General features: G+C 32.6%; 1 protein-coding gene across 1 annotated transcript in view; it reads right to left on the reverse strand.

Annotated features, from left to right (window-relative positions):
- LOC117175321 (retinal guanylyl cyclase 2) overlaps positions 1-14,655 on the reverse strand; it is a 444,267-nt gene that overhangs the window by 298,789 nt on the left and 130,823 nt on the right. The gene's annotated exons all lie outside the window — the stretch shown is intronic.

Below are 14,655 nucleotides of genomic sequence, written 5' to 3' on the forward strand. Positions count from 1 at the left end.
TTTTTCCATATTAAAAAAAACTCGGAGGTTAGTCGCTTCTCAGTGCTGTAACTTGTAAATGCGTAAACATAAATGGCTGAAGTTTTGACAGGCGTCATTGAAAGGATCAAGCTCGACGAAAATGGTTCACATTAGTGAATACTAATGCCATCTCTTAGAATTTTCAGGTACTTATCAGACTGCCTAGTAGCAGGCGACGCAGTTAGTGTTGCCGCGGAGCGTTATGCCGTTGTCGCTACATATTTCTTGGGGCTGTTCGCGTCGGCCAGTGAAGCGGTCGAGTTCTCCGAGGAAGCTCTGCGTTGTAAGGTCTCCTGCGACTTCCAGGTGCACGGTCTTGGTGGCCAGGCAAACGAAGAGGACGATCTAGCCCTTAATCATAGACTCTCCGCAGCCTTCGTCCTGAGGATGTCCAATGGACTAGCGTAGTCTACTCCTGTTCGGGAGAAGGCGGCTGACGAAGTCACCCGGGCAGCAAGCAGTGGGGCCATGGTTTAATTCATGGGTTTCGCATTGGTGTAGGGGCAGACTACGCAGTCCCGGTCGTGTTTTCTGACCCGTGTTCTTCCGCCGAATATCCAGGAGCGTCGGATGGTGTGAAAATACACTGCCGTGCAAAAGTTTTAGGCCGCCTCTTTTTTATGACTGAATAAATTCTCTCAGTTTTAATTATACACGAGGTAAAAAAAATTCTCTTCACTAGGTTGATGGTTTTCGAAATTTTGTATGAAATAATCCCAGGGTATCACAATAGCGAGCTTCACAGACAGCCGCCGACTGAAGGGAGCGAACGTAGATGATGATAATTTTTACAAGTGAGAAAAATTTAGAATTATTAATTATTTCGAGGTATTTGTACATTGATGGTACATTTTATTATTGTATTAAATTTTCACTCAACTTTTCACACTGCACGGCTTTTTTAAATTAACATTATGTTTCACTTATTTACTGTTTGTTGAAAAATGAAAAAACTCCCACGTATCAACAATGCTTTGCTGCTCTCTGCAAAATGTGCACTAACAAGTATTTAGTTTTGGAACCATAAAATTTCGTTGTAGATTTTGAATTAGCGATACATAACGCAATACTATCCACATAGCCTGACGTCACTATACTTGGTTGTTGTTTTCATTTAAGTCAGTCCTGGATAAGAAAAATACAGGAGATGGGCCTACTCAGGGCTTACAAAGCCTCGCGGAAAGCATACAAATATATTTTCAATGCAATTTCAGATATCACTGAACTAGGAAGGGTAAGGGAAAGTAGGGTTGGACATTTCTTGAGAGCCTGTTATAGAAGAGGATAGATCCTTAGCCCGTGCAGTGGGAGGGGACGTTTGCTCCCCTCAGCCGGTGCCTACCTGTGAAACTCTTGAGCGAAAAGTATACTACCTTATTATTTTTGATAACAAAGATATTGTTGGAAAATATATGAAATATATAATCCTGAAGTTTCTATGTAATTTCCTCAAAATATATATTTATTTCACTTTTAAATAAAGTTATTGAAAATGTAAGAAACCATTGAAATTTACACTATTTTTGAAATATCTACTTAAAACCTAGACAAATTAGCTTCATCTTGGGCTTATTTTATACAGAATTTCGAAAACAATAAACTATCTAAAGAGAATTTTTTTAGCTCTGGTATAATTAAAATTAAGAGAATTTATTTAGACATAAAAAAAGATATGGCCTAAAGGTTTTGCACGGCAGTGTACGTCGCACGGTACTCGACATGTAGGCTCCAAAGTTGAGCCCAATGGATGATGAGCCGAGCGATGTGCTGCGTCTATCCAAAATGATTGGATGTTTCTCGTCGAAGTCAGTGGTTAGTTGCTGAGCGTCGGAGCGAAGCCAATGGAACACTACCTGTGAGTCGCCTTAAAGATGGCAGTCGACAAAGGATGTGCTTAGGCTTGCAGCTGCGAAACAAATAAGCTTGGCTGCCAAGAGGATGGCTCTGAACTCAAGTCGAGGCATCTTCATCCATGTAGTGACCCTCTTAGGCGGAAGGTTGCTCCAGATCGGCGACAACTTATTCCTTGCCCAGAGTAGGTGGATCGTAACGTTTCCCCCGTCATGGTCGCTTATCTGCCTCCTTCATCGTCTTCTGGAACGAGGGCAACTTGCGGGCCCAAAGCTCCAGAACGTTCGTGTCTCAGTCTAGCTTGGGCCGCCACAGATCTTGGTGCAACATCTTGGCGGCCACCGTTACTAGAGCGAGCCACCCGGCAGGGTCAAAGATTCGAGCCAGCTCAGCAAGGATCGTTTTCTTGGTGAGTTTGCAGTCGCTACGTACAAGCGGAGCAGGGATTCGGAAGATGTCCTGCACCGCGTCCCAGGCCATCCCCAGCTCATTGACTGGACTTTCGGTTGAGAACTGAAGCCATGTCGACCGAAGTCTGTACTCTGGGGCAATGTCCTCAAGCAGTACGGGGCTGTTTGAAACTTTTTCTTAAGGGCGATGCCGCCAGCTTTGAGGAGTATGATGAGTTTGTCGCGGCGGTTGCGCGTGGAATCGGAGTCGTCGGTGCCGCTGAGGAAGTCGTCGGCGTACAGATCCCTGTCGACGGCGTTGACGGTCTGAGGCAAATTGGCGCCATTGTCCTGGAAGAGCTGGTTCAGGGCCCGCAATACCAAGTACGGTGTGCTGGCCTCTCAATGAGTGACCATGAGAAGGACGTAGTGTGTTACTGGGATGTCGAGTCTCTAGCTCCACAGGTTCCGCTGGAGGTGGGTGTCCTGGGTTCAGACTCGCATCTGTCGGAACATCATCCTGACGTCGTTGCAGTGGGCGATTCAGCGAGTTCTCCAGCAGGTGACCACGACGGCAAGATCGTTCTGGAAATTGTGGCCAGCGTACATCACGTCATTAAGGCGGAATCCGCCACTCGTTCTTCCTTTTTCTTGTGTTTTCGCTTGGATGCGTAATGATTGAAACCAAGAAGAAAATCCAACTATTTTTTGCTCAATGATAATTTTCTTTTTAAATCTATTATTATATTTCTAGCTTTACTTACTTGTGATAAAATAGAGATCATCATTTAATAGATTGAAGCTTACCTGAAACAGAAAAATCAGACAAAAATTAATTATAATAAACAATATAATAAGTGCCAATTTCATCATGTTTAGGATGTTTTTTTATTCAAATAATGTTATATTAGGAGCGGTGAATCAAGATTAAAACCGATATATTGAGAAGATGGAATTTCGATTTTTTTTTCTTTTTCACTTTTGAAGGGATCGTTTAATATTGCCAAATTTTCCGTATTTCACAGCTTAAATACGATTGCGAGTTCCCAGAAATGTGAAATGATGTAAAGTGAATTTCAATTCTGCATCTGCTAGAAAATTAATCTTCTTGGTTGAGAATTCATCTTTGTAGATTTATCTTTTTTGACAGAAGTTTATATATTTTGTTGAAAATTCCAATAATTATATAAAATCGTCTTTTCTGCTTTCAAATTCAACTGTTTCGCTAGAAATTCGTCTCTTTTACTTAAAAGTTTAACAACTTTTCGGTTCTCATGCAATCATTTGATCAACAATTAATTTTTGTTGTAAAAAAGTCTGCTCTTTGATAAGAATTATTCTTTTTTGTAGAAAATTATTTCTTTTTTATGAATATTAATTTTTTTAATTGACCATTAACTCTTCCATTTGCAACTATTCAGCTGAAAATCTAAGTATTTCTTTTTAGCATGCAATATGTATCGACTTGAAATATTATAAATTTTAATCGTTTTATACCCCCTGTCTTAGAAGCATTTTGGTAAGGTTAGCAACTTTGAAAACATTTAGTATGATTCTTGATAATAAATTCCGCCCGCGTTTACGAATTCTTCCATTTCCTTACAAAATGAAACTACTTTAATAAAAATTAATTTTGTCATTGCTGATTCATCTATTTCGTTGAAAGTTTAACCTTTTTCTTAAATTCGCCTCACTTTTGGTTAAAAATTAATTTGTTTAATATAAAATTAAACCATTTCACTTTCAGTTGGAAATTTATCTTTTTTTAGGTAAAAGTTCAACTATTTTGTTCCAAAAGCATATATCTTTTTGGAAATTCACCTTATTCAAGTAAATGAAGGTTGTTCATTAAAAAATCTTCTTTTTGGTGGAATATTGAAAGTTTTGGTTGAAATGTAATTTTTTGGTCAAAATTTATTACTTTAGTCGCATATCCATCTCTTTGGTAGAAATATTTTGTTCAAAATTTCTTTTTTTATTTTAATTAAAAATCGTTTTTGGTTGAAATATCGCCTATTACAGGTATCGTAGGAAATTTATATTTTTTGTTCAATAATCAACTAATAAAGTTAAACAACTTTGGACAAGAATCATTTTTTGGACAAAAAATCATAATTTTAGTTAAAGTATAAAGTATTTGGTAGAAAATAAATCTATTTGGCTGAAACTTAAACTACCTCATTAAAATTTGAACTACTTTGTTAAAGATTCAATTTCTCAATATTCACTTCTTTGACTGAACATTTATTTTCTTTTTTTCTAATTTATAAAAGGAAAAGTCACTAAGTTAATTTTTTTATTCTAAAAATGACTTAAAAATGACTTGAAAAACAAAGCCTAAAAGTGACTAAATTGTCTGTTTGTTAACCTGGCTTATAGAAAATTTGAGTCAAATTCGAATAAACGAAATTATTTTGCCCTTGATAAATATTGCATCAATTAATACCTTAAAAGTAATAATTTTTTATTTATTTTTAATAATAAAAACATATTCAAAGTACTGTGTCAGATTATGTCAATGAGAAGAATAGACTGTTAATTTTAATATACTGTATATAAATTTAGAAAAATAGTGTCATTTATATTCGGTTCACTGAAAAGCTTCAGTAAATCTTATACAGCATTCTTAATTCATGTAAGATTTTCTGAAAAAACTATAGAAAAATTTTTACTGTCATTTTCCTAAAAAATTAACTGATTTTTTTTGTATTTTCTAGTAATTTTAAATTTCGAAGTCAAGGTTTAGTAAAATAAACGTACTTAAACTATATATTTCTTTGGTAAGATATAAGTTATTGTTATAACTTTTAAATCGATAAATATTAAATGTTCTAATTCTTTAGTTGATTCGAAACCGGAAAATTTGCGATAAAGTGAAATGAAATGGATTTCGTGTGTAAATGGATCTAATTTTTTCAGCTTAAAGAAATAATTTTTGTAAATTGAATGTTTGACGAAATTGATGTTTTATAATAACTGTTTCTTTGCGTGATCAATCTAAATTATTGCTTTACTGCTAAAATAGCTTAGAAAATTTTTTTTATAACAATCGTCTGAAGATTCAGGCTATCCTCCATGCCATAAGTAGTAAAGCTGGTTCATATAAAAATATAATTCTTTATTTTAGTCATGTTTTCAATAAGTAATTTTTTACTTATCTTAATGTGTTCACATTTTTTTTAATTGACTGAGTAGACTATTATTTTTCAATAAATAAATTTAAAACAATCAAATTATGGAACAAAATTGCACGAAAGGAGTTACAATGAGACAAATATGTTTCTAGATAGCACTGTAAAACGGCTTATCAGAGACAGATATATGACAACATCAAACTGCCACGACTAATTTTAAGAAATATTAATTAAATTCTTATGGAATTATAAAAATAAAAAATAATATTTTTCACTCGTGGAGGGTACCGTTTGTTACTAAATACTTTGAATCCTTATGAAATACCTAGAAAACATTAAGCAAATATTCAAATAAAGGCTCAATATCAACACAAATTTTATTGCATTTTTATAAACAAGTAAGTGAATAAAAATGTTTGCGTACGGTTTTGCAGCAATTCTTCATTTTATTAAAATTAATTTGTTTAGTTATGGACAGAAATATGGTTTTTATTAAATAATTACTTTCCAGGCGGAAAAATTATATAATAGTGTGAAGTATTATATATAATATTTGTTTTATGTAAAAAATGTATAAAACAAATAAATATTATGTATAATACTTCACACTATATATAAGCTACATATAATATTTTCGCCTGGGTTATTTTATTAGCAAATTTTGTGTATAATTACCCATATATGGTATTCATCATAGAAATAGTAAAAAATTATAATGTTTTAAATAAGCTTAATAAAAAAATGTACTATTTTGAGATTTTTTGATATAGAACCTTCGTTGCTTCGGCGCAATCAACTGGAAATAACTAACTTCTCAATTTTAAGGACATTTATATGGAATTAGAATGGAAGCTTCCAATGTGATCCCTAAGGGTTTACATCTATCTTGCACCTTCTTCCCTATTCCTTTACAAACATCCCACACACCTACTTGGTGGTGGGGCGGGGACCTACAGTTTAAGGTGGGTTCCGAACCATCAACAGCAACAGATTTCAGTACTTAGAGAAAACCTTTTTCTCTAGAGTTACCGGTCCCACGACTCTCCAGAGATGAACAACCCTCTTTCTAGGCTAGTGTTCATCGCATGGGTCGCTGAGGCTCTTCCAGAGTGCAAGGCGGGAACCGAACCCGCAAGCCGACGGAGTGGGCCAAAGCCAATGCTTTACCTAACAACAATCGTTTATATTTAAAACTTTTGATCGGCCGTTACTCAATCAAAATTTGTTCAACTCAAAATTTTATAATGGTAAAATCTTTCAAATGAAAAATTATTTAATTGTTGTCCAATTAAACTTAATATTTCTTACTAATTGATGCTCTCAATTTGAGACTATATGATTGCATTTGAAATAAAATTTTATAATGTTGGAGGGTTCCCAGAGATGTAAATGATTTGATTTTCCGCACTCATATGTTTAAATTGTCTAATTTATAATCTTCGTATAATTTTTTGATTAAGTTTTCAAAATTTTTTAAAATTTAAAAACAAAATTTTATTTTAATCTGCCGTTACTCAATCAAAATTCGTTCTACTCAAAATTTTATAGCTGTAAAATCTTTAAATTGCAAAATTATTATTTAATTTTTGACCCCTTAAACTCAATATTTCTTATCGATTGAGGCTCTCAATTTAAGACTGTATGATTGTATTTATATAAAATTTTTTTAATATTGGAGCATTCCCAGAATTGAAAATGATTTATTTTTAAAAGACTATATATTTAAAATGTCTAATTTATCAATTTTGTATCATTTTTAAATTACGCTTTCAGAACTAAAATTTAATTTTCAAATTAAAACGGTACCATATGTAAACTTTTGAATTTCAATCTTTCAATATATAATTTTAAGTTGAAGAAAATCCCTACGAAAATGTAAGAGGATTTTTTATTTAAAAAAATTAAGTTTAGAAGATAACTCGAAACAATTAAAAAATTGCCGAAGGATAATCTAGAATTCTCCAAAACACTTTCTTTAATTTTCCAGAATATAAAAAAAATTAAATATTTTAGAATATATTTCAAAGTGTTAAAAAAAATTCATAAATAATCAATTTTTTTTGAAGATTTAAAAAATTTGAAAAAAAATTTAGACTTTTTTAGATTTTCAGACCAAATGCTGAATCTTTCTGACGATTTTGAAACGTTTCGAAATAATAAATATTCTAAGACTCCTGGAAATTTAGAAAGATTTTTTAATTTAAAAAATTAATTATAAGGCAATATTAAAAAAATGTCTAAAACATTACCAAAATTTTTTCAAATTGTTGAAAAATAATCTTCCTAAATTATTCTCAAAGATATTTTGAAGTTTATAAATAATTAAAAAGAATAGTTAAAAATTTGAAATAATTTCACCAAAAAAAACAATATGCAGAATCCTGAACATTTAGAAATAAAATTTCGAAGCTTTTAAGGGTTTTGAAAGATTTAAAAAAAATGATGAATATTTTCGAAATTATAAAATTAAAGATAATTTAAAATTCCTAAATTGGAAGATACCTACACAATAAAGTTGCTTGCAGTTCATAAAATGACCGAGTTTGGAAACTCCCCAATTGAAAAACTAAAAAATGATTTCAGTAATAAGTAAACAGAAATTATGCTCATCAAGTAAAATTACTTTATTTTATTTAAATTTTATTATTCAACAATTTGTTAGTTATCCATTCTGGGGAATTTCAGATATGTTATAATGTCAACAAAAAAATCTGGAATGTTTTACGGCCATTTTTAACATTTTTAAATGAATACCCAAATTTATAGTAATAATTTGAACCTGTTAAAAAGATATTAAGGATTTTTTATATTTTTAAGGCATTACAAATATTTTGAAACATTGAATATTTATGAACTGAATATTTATGTACATATTTTGAAACATCAAAGCTAGAAGCTAGTTGTATAAAAACTTTTTAAAAAAAGTTATGGATATTTTTTTCCGCAATGAAACTTATGTTGTCCTGAAATCAAAAAAACTCACACGCGCGATCGATTATATTTTCACCTAGAAATTGGTAGTACTTTACCACTATCGAATTTCAAATTATAAAATCTTAGACAAATCGATTTGTTCATTTTCTACTGACGAAATTATTAAAAATAAATAAAACTATAACTTAAAATAAATAAGAAAATAAAATTTTCTTGATATAAAGAAATAATCATTCTTCCTCTAATTCAAAAAAGTAAAAACATTATTATGTGATAAAAATATTTCTTCTTTTAAAGAAACTTTCACTATCAATTGGCAAAGCAAATCAAATTAAACAATTTCTTAAATTTAAACAGTTTTTCTATGAACTGATCAGTCGTCGCAAAAATATGGTGATTTTCAATTATCTCGCCTAACAAAGCAAATCAGCAAAGCCCACTCTGTTTATATAAAATTTCTAGGCAAACGGACTCTTATCAATCTATAAAATTTCAATTCCCTTTTTCATTCTTAAGGCTTTCAATTTAATAAGAAAACTGATATTGGCAACAAAGGTGCAAAAAGTCTTGTATACTGATCTTTTTCAAGCATATTCTATACTAAATTATTAAATTTGAAATGTTTTTAGTTTATAATGGATCGAAAATAAAGCATCAATTGAAATGAAACACAATAAATTGATTCAATTTTTTAATCTTTCAGACTCTTCAGTAACTTCATTTATAGTCTTTAAAAATTATTATACGCAATTTTGGACCCCTTAAACTCAATATTCCTCATCGATTGAGGCTCTCAATTTGAGAATGTATGACTGCATTTGAAATAAAATTGTACAATATTGGAGGATTCCCAGAATTAAAAATTATTCAATTTTAAGCACTTATATATTTAATGTGTCTTATTTATAAGGTATTGTTAAATTTTTAATGATTTAAATTAAAAAATATAAATTAATTAATTATTATTATTTATCTTTAAAAAAAATTATTTTGACAGAAAATTAAAATAGATTCCCAAAATTGTCGAAGAAGAATCTTGAAGATTTTAAAGATAATTTTCGTATTATTTTTTGGATTTAGAAAATGCTATAACTCTTGTATTTTTTTCTTATAAAAAAACCTAAGAGAATAATTTTTTGTATTTTTTTGTAAATTAAATATACGAACATAGAATTATAAAATATTTGAAAAAAGGGCCCCAACAATTTTTAAAACACTAACTTTTTGAATTTTTATCCAAAATAGCTGGTTAACGCTCTTAACTCGCTCTTTCTTTTTGGTCTCTAAGCGCATGTGTCGAAGCACAATACAATCCCATTGGACTTTCGATAGTTATCCGGTATACAAACGACGACAAGAACAACAACGTCGACGACAGACAGACACCACCGTCAGTTTTCACATACACCTAATGCGATCTCATTATGTTGAGAATGTAAAAATAGGTTCATCAAATTTAATTACTTTATTTTATTAATTACTTTCCTATTTAACCATTTTTTTTATTGTACACATTTTTCAATTTTATAAGTAGGTACTATCTCTATATTTGCAATTTTCAAATTGGAGATATTTTATAATGTTTAATGAAACCAGGGTGATTTTAAGGTAATTCTTTTTATTTTCGAAGATTATTTCAGAATTTCCTGAATACCTATTATACTGACGAGAATGTTGAATCAAAGTTGGTAAGATTCTGTAAAATAAAAAATAAAATTCTGAAAAATTTTCTAGATTCTTTTTCGAGACATTTGAAATCTTTTCGAAACTTTTTTAAATTATCTCAAGAATCCTAGGAAAATATATTTATATAATTTGTAATATTTAGTTTAAAATGAAAATTATTTTCCCCCTCAAATCGTGAAACATCACGTGCGCGATTGTTAATGTTGATTGAAGCAAATAATGGAAGGTAAAATAGAATATGTGTGTAAACAATTTTTGTTTTTTCATTTTAAAGCCGGAACTTTTAAATTTTCTGTCTTCACGGCGGTAGCATTTCTTTGCAATCATTCTCTTAATTAAATAAACATTTCACGTATGATAGAAATTCAGTATAAAAATGCAGCTTTCCATATTCAATTGAGACTTCTGTTTCTTCTTTGCTAATCATGAAGTGTGCAATTTTTAGCTTATTAGCTGCCTGTGCTGTCAAAGTAATTAAACCCACAATTTCTATAAATTATCATAATTATCACAATTAATAATAATTCGAAGTGCTTAACATTAAGCATAATTTCATCAAATGCAACATTCAAAAAAACTTGATTCATATTGTTCGGAAATTTTTCGGAATCCAAAAAAACAACCAATAAATGCATCCTTTTCGTTGAAAAAGTTATATTCTGAGGTTTGGCAAGACCCATCAAGTTTAGCACGTATCTTCCATTAGAAAAAAGATCTTTTAGTTTATTTTTTTGAGAATCGCCAATATTATGTGAATTGAGTTAAAACTTAACATTTCTGGTCATAATCAGCCATAGAAGAGGAATCATAACTTATTTCTGAATATCACTCTAAAAAGTGAGTTTAATAAGGTAAGAAAAAAACCGCAAATTGAAAATTTGGGTTTGCGAGGTTTTAACGGTAATTATGATTTTTATGCGGGTTTTAAAATACAAGTTGTTAAAAATACATAAAGTACTACCTTCTACTTATAAGTATATGCTTATAAAAATTGCTTAAACAATCTTTTATTTCTGTTTAGCCAATTTTCTCTTAGAACAGAGTTACAGAGTCTCGGGTTTTTACGATTTTGTCAACTTATTATTATTATTTGAAATTTTGTCACAGGCTTAAGATGTTTACTGCCCAACATGTCGAAGGCATTTTGTGATTAGAGTTGGATTTTTATTTGATTATTTTGCACGGGGTTGTCCCGGTATATATCATCAGTCACGGACGCATTTTTATAATGCAATAAATTGATCTAATGAGAGCAGTCTGCCCGGACATATTGGACAAAGCCTGGTTTTTACCCCATAATTGGCGGACTTGGTTGCAGTCAAGTACACGATGGAGGGAAACTACAGCTTAAGGTGGGTTCCAAACCACCAGAACGTGGGTAAAAGTACATAGAAAAATTTCCAGAGGTGCCGGCTCAGAGATCGAACCCCGGACCTCTGAGGTGAAGTCCGAGTGTCTAACCTACTGAGCCGCCGAGGCTGTGTAAGATCATATTTAATGGGTAATAAATATTTATTATTATTTATTATATGTTTTATTAAACCTTCACTCGGGTGAACCAGGTTATACATCATAGCCACGGACTAAGTCAACTGACTAAAGTTATTAGAATGTTATAAGTTAATTCAAATAATTTAATAAGATACTTGAAACCTCCTGCGATGATTTTGTAGGTATACAACAATAATAATAAATTTCAATAATTAGTTTTAATTATATAATAATTAATAAATAAATTTAATTAATAAATTTTAATTATATAATAATAGTTAGTTTCATTTCAATAGATAGTTTTGCTTTTTCATGAAATTTTTACTTTTTCTTCACCTAGTACTTAGAGTGACGTAATAATTAATGCAATTTAGAAAACATGAATTCCCATACAAATTATCATTGTTATTAACTATCTTCCCCTATATTAATGCTAGATAGTTCCGGTTTCTTTTTAAAATTCAAATTTTTATTCCGCTTTCCACGTAGAGAAGTATTGCTTAAGGCAAGTTAACAAACATTATTGTTTGAAAAATGTATTATTGTTTATTACTTTTTTAGTATATAATTTTTGTTATGAGAAAATTATAAATAAAAATTAGAGAGTAATATTTTTCAAACTATCTCTTTCTTTTTGTAGATAGAAAAATGTTTATTTTTCGGCCTGCTGGCCTTAAAAAATTGACTTGCTTACACTTCCAGTTTTTTTACAGAATTTTCTTACAGATAACTATTAAAAATTATTGTCCATCCACGCCTTATAAGTAATTCTATTAAAATTTCGAAAGATAGGGCCACTCGGAATTCCGCCACGTATAAGTCGAGAGGGTCTGGCAGGTCAAAGTCGTATATCAGCCATTAGCGTCACGAAGTGAAAGTAAGAGAGACGTGTGTTTCTCGCAGCTGATGTGACGCTTCTTGTTTTTCGCGATGCGATTAACCATTTCTCCGGAAGTATAGGACCTAGAACATTGCTTCTTGAACCAAAATGTTAGTAAACGAATTTGATAATATAATCAAACTAACGGTTTAACAATTTTCAACATTAAAATACTTTTTTATACGCGAAATACAAGGCTCAATACATAAATGCAGTCAAACAGATGATTAGCACTGAGCCAAATATTTTTAGGCTGAGTATTACACCAAATTTCAATGCGCGGCAGTTTTACAAAGAATTCTAGCACACATACAGATACATTTGGTAAATCCAACTACTGTAAAAGTCCGAAAGTGTCTGTGAAAACACGAAATTTACATAAGGTTCGATTGGTTGTCATACGACTTTGAATTGCCAATAGGGCGCCAGCAACCGAAATGCAATGTTCGAAAAATTCTCACAATAAAACTATTGAGAATTTTAACTTGCTCTTATCGCTGAAATGAAGGCATCAGCTTAGAGTTTCGAAAAAAATAATTTTGAAAAATTGGCGGTTATACAACTTTAAATATCCACCCTTCAACTATTATTTACAATATTCACCGTTTCCTTACATCTACTTCCCCTCCTATTTACAATCCTTCCTTTTCCATTCCTCTTCCTCCTTTCTTCTCTTCTTCTCCATCATACCCAACACCCCTTCACCCATGCACATTCCTCCAACTAATGCTCAACTTGTGCATCTCCCTTCCCGCACAATTCACACATTCTCTTATTTCTAGAAAGCCAGAATCTATTATAATTCTCCATGCAATCGCGTCTTATTCTCGCTATAAGTTCCTGACTTCCTTGCTCTCCTTTTTGACACAAATACTGCGCTATGTCCCTTGGCATAATCCACACATAGTTCCAGTTATACCTTGACTCTATTATTCTCTCCTCTTCTTCTGCCTTCTCTTTTTCCATGCCATTCTTTTGAACCAACTCATATACCTTCCTATCTTCCTAGTGCACCCTTCTCACCTCATAAATCTGCAATCTATTCGTTCTAAAATACCTTTCTCTTTTCACCTCCATCTTTGCACCACTACGCCTGTTCTCTTTCTCCCACCAATAATGCCTAACCAGCTTACTTCCCCCCTCTTTCAAAAATTTATCATGTTTACACGCTCGGCTCCCTGTTATAATCGCTAAACTCGTTCTTCCTGTCTCCCTCCTAATAATATAGTTCGGCATATTCCTTGGCAACCCCAGTGTTAGCTTTACATACCTCTCCTGTATCCTATTCACCTCCTCACTTACTTTCCACTCCGCAAAATAACACACTCATTACTAGCGAATCAAACAATTTGATCCTCCTGACAAAACCATCTGCGAACAACCTCTTCCTTAACTCCCACACTTACCTCATCACCACATTTGTCCTTCTCACCCTCTCTTTTATATGACCATCCATCCCCCCCCCCATTCCATCGACACAGGAAGCCGGGTACACAAACCCTTTCACCTCCTGCACCGATTTTCCCATCCACTTCCACTCCCCTCTCCCATCTCTCCCACCTCCTTTCCTGAACACCATAACCTTCGACTTACACACATTTAACTCTAACTAATTTTTTTCCAAGTATCTTCTCAACCTTTTCATCATCTCCTTTAAAGCCTCCTCGCTCTTTGCTAGCAACACTATGTCATCTGCATATGCGAGTGACCATATCCTGACACCTTTTACCCTAACTCCTTCTACCACTCCGGCTTCTAGCTAACTTTCCATTTCCGCGATCAAAATTGCAAAAAGCGGTGTGCTAAGCGGGCACCCTTGCCTCAACCCCCTATCCTTCCAGAATCCCTCAGAGATTCCCTCCCCTCCTCTCACTCTATCTTTCGTCTCTTCGTATACCTTCCTTACCCTCTCGATCGGACCCTTCTTCACTCCCCTCTCTTCCATTGCCTTCAACAACCTCCTCCTATGCTCTTGTCCATGACACCCTCTCCCATAACGACCCATCTCCTCCATTCTGCCTTTCCCCAGCCTCCCCCTGTATCCACAAATTTAAAAGCTGATGGTCTGATTTCACCCTTCCTTCCACTGCGAATTTCTCTATCTCCTCCCACCCTTGCGTACTCATAATCACAAAGTCTATCACCGATACACCCATCTTACTCACATACGTATACAGTCTGTCAAGTTAAAGCGTGGGTGGCTTTACTCGCAGTCGGTAAGGTGTATCGACATGATTTTGGTGTCAAAATATTAAGAAGAGCTCCCTCT

This window comes from Belonocnema kinseyi, chromosome 6 (assembly GCF_010883055.1).
Source record: "Belonocnema kinseyi isolate 2016_QV_RU_SX_M_011 chromosome 6, B_treatae_v1, whole genome shotgun sequence".
NCBI classification, from domain to species: domain Eukaryota; kingdom Metazoa; phylum Arthropoda; class Insecta; order Hymenoptera; family Cynipidae; genus Belonocnema; species Belonocnema kinseyi.